At 40.0% G+C, this 22,896-nt stretch overlaps 1 protein-coding gene across 8 annotated transcripts in view; it reads right to left on the reverse strand.

Annotated features, from left to right (window-relative positions):
* The window catches only part of Cd36 (CD36 molecule), a 70,369-nt gene that overhangs the window by 28,895 nt on the left and 18,578 nt on the right, over window positions 1-22,896 (reverse strand). For 2 of the 8 annotated variants that reach the window (XM_010636769.3, XM_010636793.3), the window contains exon 1: window positions 16,776-17,080. The exons of 4 other annotated variants lie outside the window; for them this stretch is intronic. The gene's annotated coding sequence lies outside the window, so the exon portion shown is untranslated. Of the gene's footprint in view, window positions 1-2,878; window positions 3,050-16,775; window positions 17,081-22,896 lie in introns of those variants that run through there. 2 more of the 8 variants (XM_033756494.1, XM_010636786.3) reach the window with 1 other exon arrangement.

The following is a 22,896-nucleotide window of genomic DNA, read 5'->3' on the forward strand; positions in this document are numbered from 1 at the left end:
AGCAAAGAGGCAGCACATTAGTATGTCCCCAAGAGAGTCTATTACTTATTGCCGGGCCTGGTTAAAGCTATGTTCCTTGGGAAAGTCTACTCTGAAAAAGCATAGCCTAAGGTAACAATTGCTGAGAAAGGAACTAGGAAATTTTAAAAGTTTCAAATTTGCAGAGCACACATGAGTGTCATAACCTATACAGTGTTTTCACTATCAGTGGTTATATACAATTTGTATTCTATGAGTAAGCCTTCCTTCTGATTTGTCTTAGGCTAGAAAGCCAACCACAAACATCCATTTCTCCCACGCAAATAGGGTTCCTTTGATGCATAGACCCCTCACCCCCCAAAAAAAACACATCATGTGCCATTAAAACCCCAGAGTTGCTAGGAGTTACTAATTCAACAGGTTGAATATGGATGTAGGAATTAGCTTTCAAAGTGTGTTAAATTCCTCTACATAGTCTGACCCAGTATCGTTTCTATGTGTGATTTTCCTGCCACTAGTCCCCAGCCATGAGGAAGACACGTGTTCAAATCTAGGCCGGAAGGAATGGGTTTGAGTCGGTTGTTTAAGGCTGGCGTGGTTCATCCTGTGTGAAGGCGAAGCCGACAGATCAGTCTGTCAGTCTGCGTACGTGCTCTTTAGAGGCAGACCCCTCCTCCAAGTTAAATTTTACACACTACTTCAGTGCACAAAGACAGCTCCCCGAACGCCTATCTGGCAGCAGAAGGGGTGAGACCAGCACACCGTCCGGTCGCCCTAATCTTCCCCACTGGTCTCAGCAGCTCTACAGAACATTTTAAAAGAAGTAGATTAGCAGATAGGGGATTTCCAACATTTTGTCTTACTGCAGTTACCATGACCCTTCGTCTTACATGTGCATTTGTATTCTATGAGGATATATAAAAGTATGTGTAATATTAAAAATGATATAAAACAACAAAATGCCTCACTAAATTGTACTTCTCAGATATTAACATTAAAGCTTGCTTTTGTGATAATCTTTTAAAATGCAATAAGTACCTAGCATCTCACATATTAGAATTAACCCTATCTTTTAGAGATAGGCTGACTTGGGGGTACCATGTGTCTAAAATGATTCTTTAGTCACCTTATTTTAAATAGGGTTATCTAGAACCATTTAAAATCATTGACCTTGGACAGCAATGCTATTATTTCCTTTTTTATTTACCTCAAATTCTCAGTGAGGTTTATAGTGCTTAAGGTTCTGGGCTTGAAGTCAGGACATATGGATTAACTTCTGGGATTTCATGTGGAAGTTCATGAGTCAGTCTTTTCTAATATGAGTTTATTACATATTAAGTAAGGTTGCAAGTGCTAAATCAAATAATGTGTGAAAATTCCCATCATAGAAATGTCATTCAATACCATTTTATGAAACTCTAACAGTCACCTGCTATTTATTTCATGTTGCACAAATGAAGTGTTAGTTTTTACAAGTCTAATAAATGTGTACATATTACACAAATAGGAATGGCTATTGGTAGAACAATACAATGTGATGAGAAATACAGTACATAGGCATATATATGAAGCCACAATAGCATGTAAATGGAAAGGTAGCCATTATTTTGGAGAAAAACCATTTGACAGTTTTAGCCTTATCATAGCCCAGTGAACTTTTGTGATTAAATCAAAAAATAATTACAGAATTAGTTCCTTCAGGAAGCAGAAGGCAAAACACAAAGGATTCAAATGAATCTGGGTGAATATGGCCAAAATTTTCATAAAAATAGGCACAGCAACAATAATTTCCAAGATAAATTCCAAAGTTCTCAGGATACTCTGTACAGGTCTTCTCCCATTGCGAATTTAATATTTCTCCCAGGATAACATGTTATCTGATAGTTCTGTATTCAGTTAGTTGTTCTGGTTCAGTATGACTTTGATAGATTAAAAGATTTCTACTTTTCTTTTTTCCTCTCAAAAACTCCAAAAGACGAGTGGCTTCTCTCCATAGCAAGAGTATTCTAAGATTTCATTTTGATATTTTTGCAGGCTGAGATACTTAAAAATATTTTCTTTCAACTTCAAAAGACTTTACAGACTTTAAATTATATACAAAGGATTGCTATGTCTTGAAAATCTGCACACAATATCTTTTAATTTATTACTTGTAATACCAGAAATTTAAAATTTTACTCTAGTAAATTTATGCAATTTAAGAATATTTATAAAGTGATTTATTATAATTTATTGAACCTTTAGTTACTGTGTACATTTTTCTTCACTTTAACTCAGTAGCATATTAGAAATAGCTCACTAATGTTTATAATAAGTATAAATTGTCAAAACCATTAATTTTGTGGGGTTTTTGTTTCTAAATTTTATATAATTACACTAATTAAACTTCATATCTTTGTATGAAATTGATATATTTTTATTCAAAATAAAAATTTTATTTTTGTTCATTAAATAAAAATGCTTTAAAAGTGCAAATGCAAAGTATATACTATTTAAATATATAGACAAAAATCAAGTTTACTAAAAATGGTGCAACTCAGCTTGAAAATTGAAAGAGCTAAGGATGCTGTCACATCATTAATAATTGCATGCTAGACAGAATGGTGGATGTGAGCTTCCAGTCATTTACAAAACCAATCTCATCATTTTGATTTTCATTTATAATGATCATCATATTTTGAATTAAACATAATGTATAAATATCCTAAGTGCAAAGTAAAAGTTTTGCTAAATCCAAATTGGATTATCAATAATTTGAATATTAATAAATTATTACAGATAAACATGACATTCAGCATCAAGAAGTGAAATGTCATTGGCCACTCAACACAGGGTTAATACCATTTAAACATAAAATGTAGCAAGAGAAAAGAGAAAGTCATATTTCTGTCTCTCTTACCTTTAAATGCACTAAGAAGGCATTTCCAATCAAATGCTCCAAAACTTTGAACAGCCAATTCTTAACAGGACCAAATGATATTCTGCTGAAAAATCCACCCTGAAGTCTTCATTACTTTTGTGTGTCAGCATTTAAATATGCCTTTAAAACGTGTATAACGTCAAATAGCATGTGGCTTGTTGCCACAGGAATTGAAAAAAAAAAAACACAAACTCAGAGAGCCTATTTATAGCCTGGTGGAGACCCATTACCTATATCGGAAATACTCAGCACTGCAGTTTCTGCAGGTGGTTTCTTTTCTTTTCTCCCCCCACTCGGCTATTTTCCCATCCAACGAAGTCAGAGGCCAAAGAAACAAAGCGAACTGAGTTCACTGAGCCAGCCGTAACCACCCCTGATGTGTTCTGTCTTATGTCCCAATCACTCTTCCAGACGCTGACCAGCAACCGGGGTGGAAGGGACAATTTGGAGAGCATGGCCACACCACACCCTCTGTCACATGGAGTTGGAACTCTCGCCCCATAAAGTGTTAAGCCAAAGGCACTGTTCTGCACACAGAGCAAGTTGGAAAGCACTTGGAGCTAATAATTTTGAAATCAACTCTAAACTCTGTCAATCAACAAGAGTGACAAACAGGCTTTACAAAAGGAAACAGCCTATTGTTCTAGCTGCACGTTCATAGCTGTTTGTCATTTTCTTTTAGTTGTGCAGGAGATACACAGCACAGAGAACCCCTCCTACAAAACTAAATCCCTGAAATGTCTTCAGCCAAAGCAGGACTTGGTAAATAACATCGAAACTGAACTGCCAGCTAGATGAACTTTTACTTTCAATGTACGTGCTTTGGTCACTTTCAAAGAAATTACCTTTTGCTTAATCAAAGAAGAGATGCTTACACTGCAGGGCCAAGGGCACCTTCAGGGTCAAGACCCCACTCTTGCAAGGAAATTTGCAAACAGAGGCGGGGTCTTCAGAGGGCTGGGTGACACGGGATAACTGGACAAACACCTAGGAGCAGCTGAACGGCAGGGGCAGTAAACACTCTGCCCCTTAGGTCACATTTAAGCCTGTCCTAATGCTGCCTGCCGCTTACCCACCAACCACAGCTCTCCCCTACAGGGTGTGGGGCACATCCTGAAAGAAGCTCCTGGTCTTCTGCTACCCTCACACAGTTCCTCATCTTTCCATGGTGTTTTCAGTGACACATCTACTTAAAAATTAGTAAGAAGTCATAAAAATACTTCAGAAATATAAGGATCTCAGTTTTGAAATTTTGGACCATTTCCTTGCGATAAAGTCAAAACAGTAGGGCAACCTCATGATTTAGCATTTTCACTTCAATAGAAATACAGAGATTTCAGGAAATAAGATAATTCCCTATAATCATCACCTTTTATCTGGGCTATATGATATAAGCAGGCAGTATAAAGGCTACCTAAAAACACATTTGAATTAAGAATATGTAGTTTAGGTATCTAGTATATATTGAAGCCACTTTCATATATCTGTTTTATCTCAGACTGAATTTTCACACACACACACACACACACACACAAACACACACACGCATTCAAATAAGACAATTTGAGAGTAGCTTGCAAACTCATGAATTCAAATAATATCTATTTAAAAGGTATATTTTAAATGTGACAGGATAGTTATAATAAATATGACCACAGAGGAAAATATTTCAGAAGACATACATGCAGTGCCTGCCTATGTGAACATGGGATTGACTTACATGTCAACTTAATCCTTAGCTCAAAGTCACCTAAATCTTCTATCTCCTATGGAGAAAAATATCAAATACTCCCATGAGCTAGGAAATAAATCAAGTTTGCATTCCCAGAGATAACTCCTGAGTGCAAATTCCGCAGAAAAGCGCCTCAGAAGGTTGGCGTCCAAGATTGGGTAAACGCTCTGCTGGATCAAGTTTGTAACCACGGATTCTGAGAAAGATTTATACTCTAAACCTGAGGTCAGGGAAACGCTGTGCCCAGTTTAGGCGAAAGGATGCGAGGTCTTCCTTCCTAAAGAACTTGCACCTACTGTGTGCTGCAGACACGCGTATTATGCGAGGTTCCACTATGTACTACCCAAACAGTCCGAGTGATGCAAAAAAAACCTCCAACATACTGAAAACACGGGCAAGTACGCTAATTCAGCAAACATGCACATGGTTAAGTGATTGTCCCAATCAAGCTAATATATCCGCTGTTCTGTGTTCTTAATCAAAAGGTGGAGAAAACAAATAAAAAGAGCGAGAAGAACTAAATGAGCTCTACGAACTCCGCAGCCAGCCCGCCAAGCCCTCCCGGCTCTCTCCTGCCCGCTGTCCTGTTTTCCTCCTTCTCTGAGGGGCCCTGCAGATCGCATGGCCGAGGGACAGACGTCCCCTGACCGTGTTCTCGCCCGCCTGTGCCCTGGCTGGAGCGCTACCTGGTGAGGCGAGCGCATCCGAGGGTTCGCTCCTGAACTGAACTGCAAGGCGGGGCAGCCTCCCGCCAGCGAGGAGTGGAGCGGACACACACCGTGACTGCCACTACCGGGTTCCAAATCTAGGTGCTGGGGCTTGTTCACACCCCATGAGCGCCGGCTTGGCTGGCCCTGGGCCCTCTGTCCAGGGTAGGGCCGGACCTGGCTCTTTCTCCTCCCCGCTGCCCTGCAAACAGCTCCTTCAGAGGCCTGGTACGGAGTGGTGCTGGGAAGGACTCAGGCAGAGCCTAACAAGGGTAGATTTTGTTTCATAAATAATTGTCATATTTATCACTTCTAATGGGCAAACATTTATTTTATAAAATTCATTAAATAAGTAAGGAAATTGAAAATTATAGAAAAACACAAAATGAAACATCCCTTTCAACCCGATTTTTAATCCTCAGGAACAACCAAAATTAGACATGCAAACGACTGGCAACGCCTCACACGGTTTAAATGTAAATACATACGGATGTGGCATAAAACGTAACAGACCCTACTCTCACGCTGGGACCTGCCCCTCAGGATGTTCCTTTGGAGGCATTCCTAATTGTAAGTGAAGTTCACTCTTCATCTTTTGCAAAATATTTCATGGGGAGTGATGCAGTCCCTTTTCACTAGCCAGTCCTGCATTTACAAAGACTATTATCAAGTTCAATGTTCTTACAAAAACACACAAGAAAATCTTGTGCATACATCTCTGTGTTCCTGTGCTGGAAAACTGGAAATGGCCCGCGGGATTTCTGGACTCAAATCCGTCCTTTTTTTTTTTTTTTTCTTTCTTTTTTGGTAGAAAGAGTAGCAGCACCTCTCTTCAGGAAACATCTACCCTTCCGTGTCCAGAACTTTCAATTCTTCACGAGGACATGGTCATGTGTTTGTTGTAAATATTTAAGTGAAGTTTAACCTTTTTCTGAAGTATAATTGCTATTTCTATTTCAAAATGTTTATGATAAGGTCTTGTTCTTTTTTGTCCTCCAAGTTTTGGGATTTTGTTTCCCCTTAATAATTAGTAAGGAAATAGCTGAGTCTTCTGAATTTGACTTTTTAAAAAAAATTTGACAATTTATTTTACTTTATTCTTAGTGTTTATTTAAATTGCAAGATTAGAAAAAAACTTTATCCCATTAGCTCACAGTCATTCTCTTCTAAGGATTGTGTGATGGCTTGATTTACTTTCTTCACGTGCTTTTTCTAACAAATTTATGTTTTTAAAATATTCCCTTACAGTGGTGTTTGAAGAAGCTGATTCAAGCAATTCCAGACTTGTGTAGCCAGAGAGGAAGACCCTGACTTGAGTAAGGCTAATATTGTGACATGTCTAGGAGCGGAGGACAGACACCCTGCAGGAGTTCTGGGAGACAGCCGTGCAGCCCACGTCCTGCTGCCAGCCTTATGCCCCAGAGGTCTGCACAGTGCCAGAGCAGCTCGCCATGCCCCTACTCCTTCCATGTCAAAGACAAAACCCACACAGATGCACAGAGGCTACCTACAACCTCAAGTGGAAGAGCACACCTGCTGGTGGTTTTGATGTTTTTCTTTTCAGATGGGGTTTCACTCTGTAGTTCAGGCTGGCCTTGAACTCACTACATAGCCAGGGCTGCTCTGGAACTTATGATGATCCTAATGCCTCAGCCTTCCCAGCACTGGGATTGCAGGCGTGTGCCACCATACCCAGCCAGATGGTGGTTTTGAACTTGAAAATGTACATGTAGATGTAAATATAAGATGTTGAGATTTTATAGTATTAGATTACTTTTTTCTTAAATTAGGTGATTGTTTTTCTTTACAGTTCTTCAAGTGAAAAGAAAGACTTTAGTATAGACTGCACTGTGATTCTAAGTTATATGCTTCAGAAAAAGCGCAGTTATGAAGATGATAAAAAACAAATGAACACATGGCAAGTTCCATGCCTACCAGATAATAGGGTGAATATTTCACATGCATCACCTTATCTACCACTTACTTACTCCTCCTTCCTCTGCACTTTAGAAGTATGCTTCAGAAAAAGCGCAGTTATGAAGATGATAAAAAACAAATGAACACATGGAAAGTTCCATGCCTACCAGATAATAGGGTGATGAATATTTCACATGCATCACCTTATCTACCACTTACTTACTCCTCCTTCCTCTGCACTTTAGAAAGTAGTTGAGGCCCCATAGCTGGTAGGCGTTCAAGAAAAAGCTAAAACTCAGCCTATCTGAGTAACTTGTACTGTTTTCTAGGGGAAAATGTTAAGCATGCTCTGGGTCGATACCTAATTTTACATATTCTTCTCAAAATGTTTGCATAAATCAAATAAATATTTCAAATAAGCTGATGTTACATGGAGAGGAAATCATTCATAAAATGATTAGTGAACATATTTTAGGTAACAATTAAGAGAATCATTTTGAGATTAAATGAAATAAAATTTCACTCTAATGACCCAAACTTTATCTCAGACTATTAGTTACCAGTGCAAAATAAGCCAAAATCGAGCACTTACACCCTTAGGCATGGCAGTGGCAATTTATTACACACACACATACCCATGGGTGATGCATTCCGCGTGTCCATAGATAGATAAATGAACACACTCCTAGTTTTCCGATTGATATCTTTCTCATTTATCAAAAATAGAAAACTAATGGTGTCCTTGTGTAGGAATAAAGTAAATGTATATGTCTCTAATTTAAGATGATTAAATTGTACAAAATTATAACGTAATTTCAGGAGAGTATAGAAAGATTGAAATGGGAATTTCTAATATTAGTTTTAAAAGGCAGTGTTGAGGACAGGTTAAAGATGAAATGAAAAATGTTGAGGTAAAATGTAGGCTTGCAGCACACGGCCCAGTGAATCAAAAGAGAGGCTCTGTGAAAAATCTGCAGGGCCAGATCTGTGTCTGACCCCAGGCCAGGAACAGCAAACAGCTGGCGTCCTCCTTGTTATACGAATTGTTTGCTACCATGATGTCACTCTCCAAGGAGAGAAAGTAAATCAGCATTTCAATTATGCTAACAAATCTTAGAAAATATTATAAATGGCACAATTGTCAGGTAAGCTGTGGTTATGTAAACAATGGGAAATTAGCAGGGGAAAAGAACAAAAATGTTCAGGCAAAAGTAAAACTACATCTCAATACACAATATGGTGAAAGAGCAAGAAAATAATCAATAATTGTTGGCCAGAATCAGCCATTAGTTGATGACTAATGACCATTAAATTTAAAAGGGGAGTGTGAAAAAAAAATTTAATTAAATTTCATGGGGCAGAAAGAAAATATATTATAATTGAGGTTACAACAAATTTTAAGACTGAGAAACATTACACTAGCCCCAGACTGGAGAGAGAACCCCTGTACGGAGGGTGATCTAAAAATGACTTAATAAAATAATTTTAAAATCAATTTATCTTGTATTGGGCCTTGGCTTGAACACAATGTTTTTAAACTCTTAAAATAATATCACATTTTTAAATCCTGCTTAAACAGCAAAAAATTTGAAAGCCCTACTATATATTGGAGAAAAGTCTATTTCTTTTCTTTTTTTTTTTCTTTTTGATACTGGACATCGAACTCAGGTCCTTGCACTTGTGAGGTAGGTGCTGGAACCACTGAGCTAAATCCCCAGCCCTAAAAGTCTGTATTTCTAATGAACATTACAAAAGTGATTTGATTTAATTTAATGAACAAGCATATTAAATGACCTGTGAGTCTCTGAAAGACTTTTATTATATCGCAATGCTCACTGTCCCCTCATGTCAAAGACACAGGACACCGTAGCATCAGCTGGCAGGTGCTGGACTTCTCTCCCTCCTCTTCCTCCCCTTCCTCCTTCTTCCCTCCTGGATTCCAGGGAAATGCAATCACAACTAGATTTCCTTGTATGCCAGGCAAGGAGGTTTCTAAGAAACACATTATGAAACAATAACTTACTATAAAAAACACCATACAGAAAACAACACATCTTTGACGCCTTTCTTTTGCTGTTTCTGGGTTTTTTGTTGTTTTGTTTTGTTTTGTTTTGGAATGGAGAAGTGTGGTCCTTTACCACCCTCGCCTCCACCCCCAGTTTGGCACATATCCTATACTTGAGTGACACAGCAGCTTCTGCTAGCGTTTTAAAGGAACGTAACACAGTCTATTGAAACCCACGGTGATATAAAAATCTCAGATTGCTTTTCAGCTGTGGTGAGCAAAGGCTGTGTTCTTGGAGATGCCTGAGTTTTCCATCTCTCAAGAGACCAGAGGTTAAAAGAAACCTTCAAATTCCTCAAAGAATTCTTAAATGTTTAAAGAATTCCTACAATTAATAATGAGACCATCTTACATTAAATGCATCTTTTAGTTTCAGCAGTATCATACAATAGTTGGAAAAATACATATAAATATATTAATATATGCATTTTATATGCAATCACACATATATATATATATACTGTGTTTATCAGGTATGCAGTGAAACTTCCAGAAACAAGTATTTTTCGGAAAGTGTTATGGATCATCTAAATTGATTTGTTTACAGCGTATTTCAGCAACATATTCTTGGAAATATTAGAATGCAGATAAGATGCAAGGGGGCAGTCTAACATTCCATTCCACACAAGACCGATACCTTAGGAATTCACAGTCATCTAAAATACTGAAAGTCTTTGGCAGTCCTGCATGTGGCCATGATAACTTGCTCTCTGTTGGGCCAAAAGAAATCACGAAGTTCTTGGGCGGAGGGAGAATCTCCATACTTGAATTTTAGAAAGAGAAGTCTGACTTAGCAGTGAAACTTCATGCTAGCCCTGGCCTTCAGTAGCAGCATTAAAGTTTGCTGCTCCTTACAGGGTCCACGGCTACAGTGCTTTCCGGGGCAAATTTGCCAGTGAGCTCTCTCCCTGCTAAGGCTGTTTGAGTACCACCCAGCTCTCTGAAACTGCGTGTTGTCACCTTCCCTTTCAGGTTCCTAAGAGCAGCTTCTCTCTTTTTTTCCTAAGGTTATGATTTCAGCATCCATTATAGGTCGAGTTGGCTTACTTCCTGCAGAATATCACCCTCAGATGTCTACGAATTCTGCTGCCTTTGCTTTACCCCACTGTGACCTGCATCCTCCGAGATGATGGAACCCCATGGAAGCTGTGGCTTCTGGAGCCCAAGGTCTCACAGTTGATAGCAGACTGCTGAATCCAATGGCTCCCTTTGTGGGCAAGATGGGAGCAGCAGGTGAGACTCTGACCTCAGGGCACTCTGCCATTTCCCAGTGTGGAGTAGATTAGTTAAGGTTGTCATTAATTCCCCAAGCCCCATGGAAAAGACTTGGAGAAGCCTCCTCCGTGTACACTAAGAACTAGAAGTCTTTTCTGGATATGATCCAAGATTATTAATATTACTGCTGTCTGTTTTTCCTCTCATGTTCCATAACTCCTCAGGGAAATTGGGCAATCGCAGTAGGTTGGGAAGGAGGCTGAGAGTGAATAAAATTTGAAGTGAAATGAACACACGAAAATCACGTTTAGGCCAAGCCTCAATTAAAAGACACGAAATACTGTCCATGTCAAAGTAGATCCTGAAAGATGGTTTTATCTTAAGCTCTCAGTGTGGACATCTCTCTATAAAAGCTTTTCTCTTTCAAAGTTTCCTACTTTTCTTCTTTGCTTACCTGAATTCACTGGTTCTTGACTTTTTCCTATTTGATGTCTCTCTTTCTCTGTCTTAGTTTTCTTTCAAAATCACGCATGAGTTTAGGTATATAAATTTGTATGTACATCTAAATTAACAGTGCAATTTCACATACAAAAGCACAAATACTCCTGAATGGAAGGGACCATGTGTCGGTGTGGTCAGGACCCCTTTTACACACTCAACAGGTGTTTTTCCATTAGGGGCACAGGAGCCACTAGCATTCAATACACAACCATCTCTCAATATCATAAAAAATATTTCGGTCAAACTCAAACCTTATTCTGTTGCTTGCTTTCTGCTTATGCTATCTATGTACTAGGAAAAGACAGAAATTCAAAAAGTGAAGGTTAAATCTATGTCATTTATGGAACTTGCTCTGCCTTATCTTGCCATGTCATTTGGGTTAGGGGTAAAAACCATGGTGATTTTTTTTCTCTGAAATATTGTGTTGCAAATGCATCACTGGGAAAGCCTTTTCTTTCCAAGACACGGTAGCCACCATTGAAAATGTCTTTCCAGCAATCTTTATCTGATCCTAGGAGGATAAATTCAAAACTGGACATAGGCAATTCTAATATTAGAAGAATACAACATATGAACAGTGAGATGTATTGTGAGGCATTTGCTTCAATTTGTAGAGAAGAAACACAACACAGTGAGTAAATCAAAATTTTGCCATCTCCGGTGACTAAATTTTTTTTTTGGAAAATTTCATATGTTTGGGAATGTAAGACTTGAATAGGCTAAAGTGACTCCATGCTAATAGGCCAGACTGTGCTTCTTCATATGCTAATTGCTACCTTGGTTAACAGCCCACCCAGGGGCAAATGGTTTGACAAAAGGTGACCCTAGAACATTTCCTGCATAAGATAAGCAACGTGTTTGCAGTCTTGTTCTGTGAATTCCCTGACTCTTTGTTTAGAAAAACCTTATAAAAAGTACCTCAGCCCCTGAGTAGTTGCCTCTCTGAGCCACCTGGTTCCGGGAGTGCCGTCTGGCCAGACTAATAAAGGTCTATTTACCATCTAGCCTGGTGTGTTCCTTCCTGGGTTTCTCGGTTCTCCATCGTGTTTCCGGAGCCTCGCTGGGTGTTAGGGCCCAGCATCGTGGAGGCCTTTCGGCTGCTCACGCTCCGTGAAGTGGAAGTGAGACTTTAGGTCTTACAGGAACTTTCACGTGTCGGAGAGTTTCCTCAGGAAAGAGCACAAGCTCTGCTCCAGCTTCGACCTCCCAGTTCCTCAGTGAGAAGCACCTGCCCCAACTACCCCCATGAGAGCCCTTAAGCACAGACAAGCAAAGACTCCGAAGCCACTGCTGTAATTTAATGTTCCACCTTAGCATAGCATTGCCTCTAAGGCTGCCAGTGTTCTACGTAATATTTCCCTTTATTCAGTAAACTAAGAAGTGTAAGAACAGGCATTTTTCCGGAGGACTTATGACAACTATGCTTTTTATTCAAAACTGGTGGCAAGTGGTTTTCTGCTGTTACCTCTCCTCCATCCTGAGCCCTGTCCCTTACATAAGAATAAGGATGCAGTCAGCCATGCTGCTGAGTGCCCCTAAAGGCTGCAGTAGCTTGCTTGGGACCCACCCAACACCCCAGAGGTGTGGAAGAGCAGAGTTAAGGAGCTTGACGCTGGATCCTGCTGCACCTGAAGAATGTTAACTGGAGTCCTCTGCTTCGAGGGCCACATGTCTTCATAAGCACTCAGCTGGTTAGGATTGACACACCCAAACTAACCCCTGAAATCCCTTGTACATGTGGACTTCAGACCACATGGCTTTTACCAGACTAAAACATCTCTCCAGTTTTAGCTTATTTGGCATCAGCAGGAAACAGGCTTAACCAGCAATGCTTTTTTTCTAAAAAAGGAGAAGTAAAATGAAACTGTAGTGCTCCTGTAGTATGGTTTTCTACACCACATGCAACACAGATAGAAATTAATATAAAATAAAGTAGGGAAAATACCATGTGTCTATATTTTGTTCTTCTGTTTTCAGAGCACTGGAGTGTTCCACACTTAGGAAGGACTCCCACAAGCTCATTTGTCATGTTTTTCCTTCGTGTGTTAGCAAGGGAGTGGAGTGCAATGAAGCTCCCTACAGAGTCCTCGATGGGAACTGTATCGGTGGAGCTGCTATCGTTTTCCAGGGTTTAAAACAGTGCTGACGTACAACCCGTACTCCTTCCATGGATGATGAAGAAACTAAGCCTCAGAGCAGAGCTTAAAAGGAGACACAAGTAGGTGAATCTTGTGGTGGGAGATGAGGTATCTGTGCATTTTCAAGCCACCTAGCATCAAGTGGAAAAGGTCCTGTGATTGGTCAGGCATGTTTTTTGTGTATTCAGTAGATGTCATACTAGCAATACGTGAATGAACACATATTGTGTGCTTTAAGCCAAAAAAAATCTGAGTGTATTAAACAGATAGGTAATCAGACTATTCCACAATCGAAAGTACTGTTACACAAGGCTGTAATTTCCCATTCCAGATACTGAACAACAGCACCACAGCCATGAGTCATGGGCCTACACAAGACTGGTGTACGAACTACAGTCGAGTACCCATGGCCAGGAGTACGCATGTGGGTTACAATGAAGTTTTCTAAAATGTAGTACAATAATTCAGTCATACCAAAGAGCATGATGAAACATCAAATGCAGATTAGTCATGAGCAGTTGTGTTGTACTGTTTTGTTTTGTCCAATCACAAGTACTTTCCATGTCTCCCACATGAGTTGTACTCTACTATCTGATATGTAGAAGCCAACCTACCATCTTCTTATGCACTGAAATTTGAGTCCAGGGACCCCTGATATGAGTTAGAGTCCTTTGCTTTGGTAAGCACTCTGCACTCCTCTTTTAGTCTAACCAGCATTGTGCTCTGTCAAGGGAGGGGCTAAATATGGCTTCATCATTGAGCTTTGAAGAGGGGACCCCTATGAACTGGCTTCCAAAGGGCAGTTAACTCCAGGAAAACGGTCTAAATTAAACTCAGTCTCTCTACTTTCTTCCATCTGGGGAATGAAGCCTGTTATCATCCACAGAGGTATCGCCTATCTGGACTCACGTACTAGAGGATGCAGAACAGTGGGTCACTTGTGGAACTGCATAGAACTGAATAGAATCTAAAGCAAAACTGAATGTATTAAATGTAGCATCATCTTGTAAAAATCTGAGCCAGCCATTGCTTCTTTCCCTCATGAGAAACTTTAACAGGGAGAGCTCTTAAATATCAAAACAAATTGCATAAATGCCAAAACCCAGGAGAGGAGGACAGTAAATAGGGCCTTGTAGGCATCGTGTCTCAGGGGACACCGCTGGCTCTACTCTGCTATTGATTCTGATAAACACACACGTTGGAATCAATAGAGAGATAAGATAAACACAGCATAGGGAGAGGAGCAGAGACTACGGTTCATAGAGAGCAGTAATGAGTAGAGCAATACAAGCTACTGTCAAAAGCAAAATCAGAAAGGACAATGTGTTTGTGAATTCGCTGCACTAAATGGCCACTCAAACTTCAGATGAGAGCTGGTGCTCTGACATCTCCATGATTACCAAGTGTTCTTTTCAAATAAAGCTGGCTCTAGTGCACCTGTGCACCAGATGGCATGGTGTGTTGCATTATATTTTAATGACAAATAATACAGTAGCATTATGTGATCTGCAAACAAGGATTTTGTAATACAACATAAAAATGTCATTAAATTATATGATAGATTTATGGTTTATTTACAGAACTAATAATTTAAATCAAATTATTGAAACTTTAATTAGCCCATGGATAATATGCTGTGCTAGTTTTTTATCATGCTTTTAATTAATGAAAATCATAATGTGTCTATATAAATTTCCAACATAGGATAGCAACCAACAGACATTATAGACTTAAAATAGAAAATGCTTACAAAATTCAAACTTAATTGTCATGTAGTTACAATCTGTTATCAACTGTTTGCAAAATTCAGTAAATTATAATATTCCTTAGCTTCACTGTATAAATAATAAAAATGCCGATTATCTGAATGTTCTTACCACAAAAATATGGAGATTTAGCACAGTGCCAGCTGTTAGTTTTGCATTCACTGAAAAATTGGGTTGCCATAGCAAGCCCATAGTCACTGAGTTTCTAAGCAACCTAAGATTCCACAGAGTGCGGGAGTCCAAGGATCTTTCATCATCTTTAAAAAACAAATATGAATCATTATAATCCCTCAATCATCCTTACTGAATTTCTCTGGAATGGTGTCCCTTTAGCTTATGAAATAATAAAATCTGTACTGGGAAATTATTGGAATATTCACAGTCCTACATGGCTAAAAGTAAATGTAGGAAGTGATCAGGACCCAATACATATAGGGCAGACAATTATTTGTGGAATCAATGAACAGCATTCAGTATCTAGTCTAGCTCTCCAGAGACAAAGTCATTGGCACAAGGCGAGCATTGGTAAATTTCTGGCCCATTATTGTAAGAGTGTACATTTGGTAGCTTCGAGATCCAGTCTGTCAGTTCCATTTGTGTGCAATTATTGGGCCCGATGAACTAGTGAGTTAATAGTAAAAGAGTAATTGCCTGAGACAGATATAGCTGTGTGGTGGATTGAGGTGCAAAATTATGCTTTCCTGAGTGAGCCGGTATTGACATTTCATCCCCCTTCTGTTAACACTTTCTTTACTTCCCTATTCTCAAACAATGGCCACTGGGGCCAACAGCTGACTCCTTTGCTCTCTTTTAATTCAATGGGCTGCATTTCCAGGTATTTAAGATCATCTTAGTAACTAAAGTCAAGGCATTCAAGTATTGTTTACTCCTAAAGAACACAGTAACCTAATCAAGTCCAAATCAGATGTCATTAGGAGAAGTGATTGCATGTGACCAGTGAAACAACCACGGTTGGAATCTATAACATCTCTCCCTAGCCCTAGTACCTGCCTTTCTACACATTCCGATATTTCCATTCTATGTAGACATTTCTTTCCATGAAAACATCTCAGGGATTATTTGCAAATTAAAGACTTGCTTTTGATTAATGATTAAGTTTGGAAATATTTTATTTACCTTATTCTCTATTCCTCCAAAGATTCTGCAGCCCAAGGCTGTACAGTACAAGTGACAGAGTCCTTTAAGCAGAGAGGAAAATAAAGCCACCAATCCACTTCTCAAGTAAGTCACAGAAGTCACCTGCTGATAGGGACCTGCCGGAAACGCCAGCGGTGGGGAGTGCGTGTGACCTCTTCTCATTACTGCTGAAACCAGAGGCAGGGAGGACAGACTGTTCCCTCTGGAACACCGAGAAGACAACCACTCTGCCCAGGAATCCGAAGCCTCCATAGACAGGCATTATAACTGCACCTTTGGGTAGAAAAAAGCCATCTGCAATGTAGCAGTCTTATGGGGGCATGGCTGTTAGTGCGTTCCCATGTCCAGATGCAGCATAGAAGTATATAAACACACATGTGTGTTGGAGGTGTAGGAGGGCTTGATAATTGCAAATGATTTTGGAATGGTCTCGTGTCTCTTTGTAATGTGCCAGGACCGTAGTAAATGCCTATACCTACCCTTCTCTCTCTACTTGCTTTTAGATACAGTGTCCCATTTAAAAGCCTGAGATAGTTTGTCTAAATCCCTCCAATACTCCGTGTATCCTACTCCCCTAGGGAAGAGAGAAATCCAAGAGTATTCTAAACTGGGCAAGAACAAAGCAAACATCCAACCGTCACACGCGACTGCAGGATTGCACGTTGGCCATGACTCACGTGTGTGGCCTGGGTCGCGCTCAGCTGCTTTCCAGAAGTAACCGCCAGGCAGAAGTCCCACGAAACTGTGCCAGGCCACGGGTGTCAACACTCTGTGCTTTCGAAACGCAGGGTAGTGGAGCCTAGAATAACGCTGGTGACTCTGGCTGTGTTTGTCCCGAGCTGGGTCAGCTCGGGGCTGTGCAGTCAGAGCCCCACCTCCAGGCACCCAGGGATGGCTGTGCAAGCCTGACTGACACGCGGGGAGACCCGATGCTCCCACCCGGTACACACAGTACCGGGGTTTGCTAGTGTACCCAGCTCAAAAAACGGCTGCTCTTTACCCTGCTTCTTCCCTTTAAAAAAAGAAACAATTCCTCCTCTGGGACTTTTTGAAGAACACTGCGGCACTCCCCTCTCTGGGGACATCCCTATTACTTTCTCAGAGCCATTCCCTTGACCTTTGTCATCCTGTGTCTTCGTTTCAGGACCTCACTGTACCCTGAAGAAGCATTTACGTCCTGCTTTGTGCAGAGGTGGAAATGAAGAAAACACTGTAGCGAGCCCTGCAAAATGAGCGAGGGCAGGCTTGTCACAGGGACGGTGCTCCTTCGTGCTGGAGAGGACTAAGAGGTAGACCAGATGCACGCAACTCACCACCACGTATGCTGTGAAGAAATAAGCCCCTCATGGCTCATTCTCCATGAGACTGCAAGCAGGAGCTTTCTCCCAGATCCTGGGATCGACACTGAAGCCGTGCATCTCATGCCCTCCCTCCCTCTAAGGGGCATTTGTCCTGCAGTGACTGAAGGCTCAGAAACCTGCCACTCAGAGAAGTAAAGCGTGAGCTCTCCCATGAGATTTTATAAATATACTTTGTACTCCACACCCCGTTACAATATTCATATGAGTCTTTCACTGACCATCTCGAGGTGAGCAGTTCTCTGAGAACATTCCTTCCAGAACTGGTTACTTAGCATTCAACACAAGCTCACAACGTAGTTGTCTTTGTCCCCTCTGGAGATTGGCATAATTGATATTAATTAGAGAAGTGAGTGCCTGCAAAGATTTGTGCATTGGTTAGAAATATCACAGGATAGCTCCCTATCATGTACACAACAGGGTGAAACACCCCCAAGTACGGTCTTCTAAAGCTCAGTTCAGAAGAGGCATGATGTGTAGCTGCAGGCTTGGCTGGCTGCCTACAATCGGCGGTCTGTGCTTAGCTCACTACGGCACATCTCTGATGAACCGCCCTTCTGAACCACTGATACTTCACAAGACCGCCCAGTGCTGGTGTCTGTGCACGTCCGCTCAGGTTCGAAACCGTGGCAAGGAGCTCACAGACTGGAGTTTGGGTGCAGAGGACAATTCTCTGTGAGGACTCGGGGAGACCACCGATGCCTAGGACTTCCACATTTGCTGGGAAGAAATAGGGCAACTCATGGACCCAGGACCTTGGCATCACCTTCTCTGTGATATATTTCTCCTCTTTCCCTCATCACTTTGGTATTGCAGAAGATGAGAAGAATCTTAGGAATTAGCCTTCCACATTATGGGAAGAAATAGGGCAACTCATGGACCCAGGACCTTGGCATCACCTTCTCTGTGATATATTTCTCCTCTTTCCCTCATCACTTTGGTATTGCAGAAGATGAGAAGAATCTTAGGAATTATTAAGCCTGATCGTTTAACGAAGGGATCTTCAGAGAGCCAGGGGATCAGGCATGAGTGTTCTACATCATCTTGCTTATTTTAAAGCCGTCAAGTACAGCAGTACTTACTTTTTCTCGTCATGTTTCTGTTCTCTCCACTGGTTTCCTATTTTCACATCTCACTTTGGTATTGCAGAAGATGAGAAGAATCTTAGGAATTATTAAGCCTGATCGTTTAACGAAGGGATCTTCAGAGAGCCAGGGGATCAGGCATGAGTGTTCTACATCATCTTGCTTATTTTAAAGCCGTCAAGTACAGCAGTACTTACTTTTTCTCGTCATGTTTCTGTTCTCTCCACTGGTTTCCTATTTTCACATCTCTTACCGCAGGCTCTTCTCTGATGTTTGCTAGGCACTGCTTTGATTTTTGTATGTTTCATCACTCTGGGTTCTTTAGCACTGCTGCTCCCCTGAATGCTAATTTCCTGGGTGATTTTAATGTAGATCTCTTATTTCCACACATTTTTACTGGTACTCTGTTAGGACTATAAAGTTCATTTTTTTTAATCCTTCTGGATTCAGTGTTCCTTTGTCTTATTTTTATTTTCAATATTTTACATTTTTTATTCAAATGCAATTTTTAAATAAAATAAAATTTATTGGTTTCAATTAGTATGTTCTATTTCTTCTCCCTTATGTAAGACCATTTGAAAATACTAGAAAAAAATAAGAAAGGATGCAAGTACCTTTTATACAATATTAAGGATCAGGTGTTATGCTAAATGTTCCCATGTACCCAGAAGAGTAAAACAAATTAAGTGATTTTAGCCACATTTTTATGAAGGAGATAAACTGACACGGGAAAAGATGGGAAAATTGGATATGTAAATATGGCCACAATTAGTAAGAAATGCATAAACCTAAGTTTATCCATTGTAGCTGATGGAGACTATCAAAAATTACAAGGAAAACAAGAAAATAAAGTATAAACAGTTTCTAGCTCCTGTCTAAATTGACTTTTATCAATTTAAATCTCTTAGCAGACATGTTTTCTGGTACTTTGATGCTTTAGACTTATTTTTTATATAGGTCACATGTAAATCGACAAGTTCACTTGCACAGTTATTTAATTTTAATTAATCTTTCTCAACAACAGCTATTTCTCAACCTGAAAGTACAAAAAATAAATTCTTGCTTAATGGAAGCAAGCTTGGTTCTATGCACAGAAAAATTGTTCTAGCACAATGAAGGCTACGACACATGGTTTACTGTGCACCCCGCGAAGAGGGAAGTGTGTGCAGGGAGCGGGGATCATAGGAGAAATCCTGGGGCACACAGTGAAAATGATGCTTCAGCGCCCTTCCTGACCAGGAGTCAGAGACCAGCTGTCAGAGAGGGGAAACCAGGCCAAAGGCACTGTCCAGCCACAGGGGGATTTGGCCAATTCTATCAGACGCAAAGGATTGTGAGGAATGAAGCAAAAATGTGACTTCAGGATTGAGGAGGAAAAAAAGACATTTCTAACTAAGTGGGCTCCTAATTGAGGCACTAAAGAGAAAGGTATGTAGTTTTCACCTTAGAATTCAAAAGCAGTTAGTCTTAAACTGCTAAATACTGTGACTATTTGTATAAGGAAGCACAAATAGGAGCAAAAAATTGTGTCTCCGCGCATAAATTTTACTTCATGTTAAAATGAGAACAGACTGGGTGTGGTGGTGCTGGCCTGTAATCCCAGCACTTGGGAAGCTGAAGCGGGAGGATTGCCAGGAGTGAGGCCAGTCTGGGCTACACAGTGAGTTCAGGGCCAGCCTGAGCTACAAAGCAAGACCCTGTCTCCAGGCTCCTCCCAAAATAAAACAAGAACTTCATGTATTTTATAAGCACTTTTGTTATTCGATAACTTCCCGGTTTAAAAAAGAGTCATTTAAATTTGGAGAATGAGGGCAAATATGTTGATGTTATAAAAACATACCAACTCTAATTCAAAACTAATGAATTCAAAGTCAAAGTCTGGAAGTACTTTAGTGGATTTTAAACCTATACCTAGTACACCTGAAACTATGAAAAGGTGTTTATGACAGTAGTAAATTTGCTTGCTAAGCAATGAACAATTTTGCAAAAGACCTTAGTATATTTACGTCTCTTTCTAGGTATAAAACTGTATCATCTCATCATGAATGTCAGCAGTGAGGACAACAGAAACACTGCTATTCAGGCTTGAGGAAACAAGAAACCTACGGGTATGTAAGTCCTGATTCACAATAAAATGGAAACCTCAATAATAGATTCTAAAAGAAATTCTAAGGAAATTTTTTTTCATTAAAAAGCAAAGATTAGCCGGGGATTTAGCTCAACGGTTTGGTGGCCTGCCTTGCAAACGCAAAGACCCAAGTTCAATCCCCGATACCACAAAAAAAAAAAAGCAAAGATTAAAAAAAACAGTAAAAGTTCATTATTTCCTATTTTTTACATCAGCCATTGCTAATAAGGAAATACCCTTTATTGCAGTAGTATACCAAAGAGCTCAGCTTTTTAAAAATACTGACTCTTCTAATCCCCACCCCTGATAAGTTGTTTGGCAATCCCACATCATTCTACAAACTCCACAGAAATAAGTACTTTTCTGGTCATGTTCGTTTCCATGCCTTGCTGAACTTCCCAGAAGCCAGGCCAGTTGGAGGCCAGCATGAGCCCTGTCCCTCCCCCGGCCTTGGCCTGGCTCTGGGCCCTGCTCAGAGCCATCCTCATCCCCTCTTGCTCAATTGGATTAGGCAAGAGAAGCAGATTTTGCCACGCTCAAACAAGGAAATTTCAAAGTCCCTTGGGCAGGGCCTGGGCTCCCTTTTTCCCTGAACTTAAATGAGCCTCAGTGTAAGCGAATGAATGAGTGTTCAGTCGTATGTGCAGTCTCCTAGAATATGACCACTGGGAAGCCATGACTTATTATATCACTGTGTCTGTTCCCCTTTCTTTTGGGGGCCAAATAGAACTGAGACTGTATCTAAGTCATGTACTGTTCAGAACACAGGCTTGAGCTGGGTGACCTGTTGACATACTGTCTTTGAAAATATATCTGTGTAAGAAAAGAAAAAGGCAAAGTTTGCAATATCCTTTTGATGATTGTATCTTCTGCACTGCAATTTTACTTTTAAAAACTTATTTGGGATGTAGGCATCTTTTAATTTTCAGAAAATCAAAGTTTTATAAATTGAAATATGAACCCAGGAGGGAGAAGTTATTGTTCCTTTTTACACCGCATCCTTCCTCATCTGATTTTACTATTTCAGATAATTTGTGTTCATGTGAGTCACATGGCCCTTCCAAGCTCCAGCTAGAGAGGCTGAATATTGATCAGTCCATGTCAATGATTCTCCCTGGCAATAAAGAGGTGAAGGTTTTGGGTGTCACAAAACGCTGACCCATAAAGCCCACGGAAGTCCACCATGGAGCTGTAGTACCAGGTTGCCTCAGTTTTAAAAATCTGAGATAAAATGTGAATCCCTATTATACTAAAAACATTCTACATGCTTACAAGTTTGAGGTAATTTTATTGAATTGTTCTGTTGCTTGAAGACAAAGACCTTCTAATTGATACAGATACAGATCTTAGAAAATATTTGGTGATATTTTCACAATGCTTGTCAAAAAATAAATGACAGATAAATCTCCAATGCTAAAAAATAGGTCTCTAAAGTAACACTCTAAAATATACTCTCAGTCCTTTTTGATATCACACTTATTTACTGAAATTGCATATGTGTGTATTTATATTTATGCACTCCACGTGAACTAAAGACTATAAACGTAACATTGGATCTCTTATAACCTAGAAGGGTATATTTCTTTAAAGGAAAACATGGGTATCACATTAAGACTTCAAAGATAAAATTCAAAATAAATGTCAAGCCCACATTTCTATCACTCTGGGAAATATAACTGAATATTCTGATGAATGGAATGTGAAATATCAGAGTTCACTAGAGCTAAAATTATGTTAGACCTTGAAAGGGTCTTCTTTGGCTTTTCCAAGAATAGAACTATCACAAGAAACCTTGGCCATGGTTGTGCAATGCTGGAAATGGAAATGAATTTAGCAGCCATAAACTCAGATGGGCAGACATGAAATTCTATTATTCTAAATTTCATTTGTAACCTCAAGCTCCCCTTTAGTCTAATCCAGAATATTTTATAGTATATTCACTGTTTAGAAACTTTCAAATGTTGATATTTCTCAGTCATTCCAGGTTTAAAGCTCAGTTATATTTTTTCAACAGGTATTATACTTAGAGAGAATTTGGAGCATGCTCACTTTAATCCCTATCTACAGCTCTCCTTGGTCCTTTGAACACTTGCAGAAGATCTTTCCCATGACTCAGTGACAAAATCTTCCAGTTTGGACACTTGGGACGTGAAGTTCCACTAATCTGCTTCTGAACATGGTTGTCTACACACAACCGACAGTCAGTGACATCCACAGCTTTGGCTTC

Source organism: Fukomys damarensis, unplaced genomic scaffold, assembly GCF_012274545.1.
Source record: "Fukomys damarensis isolate Sample0158 unplaced genomic scaffold, DMR_v1.0_HiC HiC_scaffold_4, whole genome shotgun sequence".
NCBI classification, from domain to species: domain Eukaryota; kingdom Metazoa; phylum Chordata; class Mammalia; order Rodentia; family Bathyergidae; genus Fukomys; species Fukomys damarensis.